Source organism: Dipodomys ordii, unplaced genomic scaffold (assembly GCF_000151885.1).
Source record: "Dipodomys ordii isolate 6190 unplaced genomic scaffold, Dord_2.0 Scaffold1, whole genome shotgun sequence".
Lineage (NCBI taxonomy): Eukaryota > Metazoa > Chordata > Mammalia > Rodentia > Heteromyidae > Dipodomys > Dipodomys ordii.
The window spans coordinates 64,102,991-64,106,847 of NW_012267217.1; the positions used below are offsets into that span (position 1 = coordinate 64,102,991).

General features: G+C 47.5%; 1 protein-coding gene and 1 pseudogene across 1 annotated transcript in view; both read left to right on the forward strand.

The window, feature by feature from the left end:
* Nucleotides 1-3,857, forward strand: part of LOC105980109 (UDP-glucuronosyltransferase 1-7C-like) — a 178,603-nt gene that overhangs the window by 26,559 nt on the left and 148,187 nt on the right. The gene's annotated exons all lie outside the window — the stretch shown is intronic.
* Nucleotides 2,429-3,857, forward strand: part of LOC106001645 — a 29,317-nt pseudogene continuing 27,888 nt past the window's right edge.

A 3,857-nucleotide genomic window follows, 5' to 3' on the forward strand; every position in this document is an offset into this window, starting at 1 on the left:
TCTTCATGTGTCTATTGGCCATCCTTCTTTCCTCTTCAGAGAAGTTTCTCTTTAAGTCTTTAGCCCACTTATTTATTGGGCAGTTGTTTCTTTGAAGATTTGTTGTTGGGGGAAAAAGTTTTTATTTTAGCCCAAAGTATTGTGCATAGCTCTTTTTTATTTCATGTGCAATTTTCAGAGATATGCTGTCATTCATTCACATTTTTCTTTTATTACATGTTCACATTTTTTAATTTTTCCTTTTTATAATTAATTGCTATAAGTTTCATAGGACTAGAAATATTAATACTTTGTTTTCGTATGTGTACTATAATTAATTTTATTGTAGATCTTTGTCCCTTTTCAAACATTATTTTCACTTTTTTAAATAGTATAATGGATTGCTTGTTTTAGCTGTTTTTGAATTTCAACTTTTTTTGGGGGGGGGTCCGGTCATGGAGCCTGAACTCTGGGCCTGGGTGCTGTCCCCCAGCTCTTCAGCTCAAGGCTAGCGCTCTACCACTTGAGCCACAGCGCCACTTCTGGCTTTTTTCTTTTTTGCTTATATGGTGCTGAGGAATTGAACCCAGGGCCTCATGCATGCAAGGCAAGCGCTCTACCACTGAGCCACCTTCCTAGCCCTCAACTTTTTTTTTGGTCAGTTGTGGGTTTGAATTCTGGGCTTGGGCACTGTTCTTCAGCTCTTCAGCTCAAGGTTGGTGCTCTATAACTTGAGCTACAGCACAACTACTGGTTTTCTGGTGGTTTATTGGAGATAAGAATCTCATGGATCTTACTGCCTGGGCTGGCTTTGAACCACGATCCTCAGATCTAAGCCTCCTGAGTCCTAGGATTACAGATGTAAGCTACCAGCACCCAGCTTTCAATTGGTTTCTTTCCAGCTTTCAAAACAGAAACATGTTCTCTTTTGCTTTCATGTTTTGAACATGTTTCTCTGATTTTGGTGACCTTTTTCTGCAATGAGATCTTAATGTGCATTCTGTATGAGTTGAGTTTTCTGTGTTTCCTAACGCATTTTGAGTATAATGGCATTCTTCTTCCATGGAAATGAACTGTAGTTTTTAAAAATCACGCCAGCACACATTCATTCTATCTGCTTCTAATCTCTCCCTCTGTCCCACTGACTTAGTCATCTATTCATGCTGCAGTACAGGCTTTCATTAAGCAGCCTTATATCAAGTATTAGTGCTTACTAAGAAAGCCACATATGTTTTTCATTTTCTAAAGTTTGTGATCATCATCAATCTGTTGTCCTTTATAAAATGCAGTGTCCTTTATTCGATGCAGTGTGGAGATGAGCAGCCAGTAGGTGTCTGCCTATTCCTGCAGATGTATCAGAGCAAGTGAGTTAAGGAGAGCATGTGCAAATCCTCTCCGATCTCTGGAGTGGTCCACTTCACAAGTTCCATCACTTCACAAGTCTCAAAGGACTCAGCATTGGAATAGCATCCTGCTGGGAATAGACAAGTTAAGCAGCAGAGCCACCTAATGGCAGAGTGGCTTCAAAGCCAGAATTCCACCACAACGAGGAGGGCAGAGCTGTGGATCTCATTAGTCTTTCCCTGGAGGCTGAGTGCCAATTTCTTTCTAAGTAAGAAGTCTTTGTTAGACTTTAGGTAAAGTCCAAGTTTATTTGGGAAACAGTGCAGTATTAGCAACTTTATTCAAGTTTAGTTTAGTTCTCCATCTTTCTACAGTGTCAAAGTCCAAACCCATTGCTTTATGATTCTGTCAGTAGAGGGCATGCTTCTCTCCAAGGCAAAGGTCAAATCTTCCTTATATATATATATATATATATTCATTTATATGCATATATATATGCATTCTTAAGGTTTTTTTGTCAGTTATGGGGTTGAACTCTGGGCCTGGGTCGCTCAAGGCGAGCACTCTGCCATTTGAGCAACAGTGCCACTTCTGGTTATCTGGTGCTTAATTGGAGATGAGTCTTATGGACCTTCCTGCATCGGCTGGCTTTGAACTGTGATCCTCAGATCTCAGCCTCCTGAGTAGCTAAGATAACAGGTATGAGCCACTGATGCCTGGCATTATTTGCAATATTAATCAGTATTCTTTTTGTTGTTGTTGTTGGTGGTGTGGTCAGTGAGGCTTGAACATAGGGCCTGAGTGATGTCCCTGAGCTTTTTTACCACAGGCTAGCACTCCACTACTTTGAGCATCAGCCACTTTCCATTTTCTGATGGTTAATTGGAGATAAGAGTCTTGTGGACTTTCCTGCCCAGGTAGGTTTTGAACTTTGATCCTCAAATCCAGCCTCCTGAGTGGCTAGGATTATGGGTAGGAGACACCAGCATCGGGCTTTAATAATTTTTGTCTGTTGGGTAAATCTGCAGCAGCCAGTGGAGCTTTCTGTACAAAGTGTGTGCATCCACTGCATCCAACACACATTTTCTGTTTGTCCTTACTGCTGTATAGTGTCTAACTGCAGATTGCTCCTGGCTGCACTGCCCATGGCTCCTGCAGTCTTGCCTGCCCTCCTTCCTGTGTGTGCATGTCTGCTGCTGGCCTCAGGCTCTGCCCAGGCAGGCAAGCTACTGGTGGTGCCCATGGACGGCAGCCATGGTTGTCCATGCGCTCTGTGGTGGAGAAACTCTTCCACCGGGGGCCTGGGGGCATGGCGGGCATGCCCAACGTGAGTTGGCAGATCAGCAGCCTTGACCGAAAGCAGCTCAGGGACAGCACCCAGGAACGGAAACCAGGCCCCAGACGTGGCAAAAAAAGGAAAGAATGAATGCGGAGTAGCAATCCATTTTCTACTAATACCGCTTTCTTCCGGCACTCATCTGCCGTTGGACACAGATGAGGCTTCTGTCACGGAGCTATTGTGGATTTTACTTCACCGAGCATGGGCTGCTTGGGCATGGTTTTGCTAAACGGATCACAAACATTTTGACGAACAGTGAGGTTGCTGGGTGGTGTAACTCTGCTGTTAGTGTGGAGGGATCTCCACGCAGGTGTCCACGCGGGTATACCAGTTGTCAAGCTTCTCAACCACCGACAGGAGCTCTCGCTTTGCACATCTTGAACACGGGGCCTGGCGCTTCCTCCCCGGAGGAGGTCGGCCGGGCGCGGGACCCGGGGTCGGGCCGGGAGCTGGGGTCGGTGTGCGCCGCGCGCCGTGGTTCTGCCGGCTGGGGTGCTCACTTCCTGTGGGCCGCTCGTGTCGGTTCGGGCCTGCCTTGAGCGGAGAGAGCTGAGGGGCGGTTTCCAGGCCCGCGTGCGAGCCCCTGTGGCTCTGGCTCTGGCTCCCTGTCTCCCCCCCTCTCCCCCCACCCCCTCCCGTGCTCCCTTACCCCCTCCATCCTTCTCCCTGCCCCTGGTCCCTGTCCCACCTCCCCAATCTCCCTCTCCCCCCCTCTCCCCTTCCTCCCCTCTCAGTTTTGCCAGTCTGTCGGTGGTCTGAGCCATTTTCCACCAGTTTGTGGTGAGATTCAAATGGGCGTCCCAAATCATCATAGGATGGGAAGATCCTGTGGATGACTTTGTGTGATTTCCCCTCTATACTGTGTGTCCACGAAAGGCGCCTGCCAGGTGTTTGGTGAATTGGAGACAGGTCATGATGAGATGATCTTAGCTTTCTGTCCGAGCTGGGCGCCATCTAGGTGGGTCCAGCGTACTGTGATGAGACAGTTGGGAGTGGCTAGTGGAACTTCCTGGCGACAGGGGAGAGCTTCCATCATGCCTTCATACAGACACTTTCCTGAAAGTTCCCAGTCACAGGGACAAGACGTGATGTGGCAAATGCGCTGGAAAAGGCCATCCTGTGCTCCTAACCGGGAGCAAGGCCCTTCCGTGGCTGCTTGAGGAATCGCTCACTAAATGGTCCTCAGGTGCCCTAA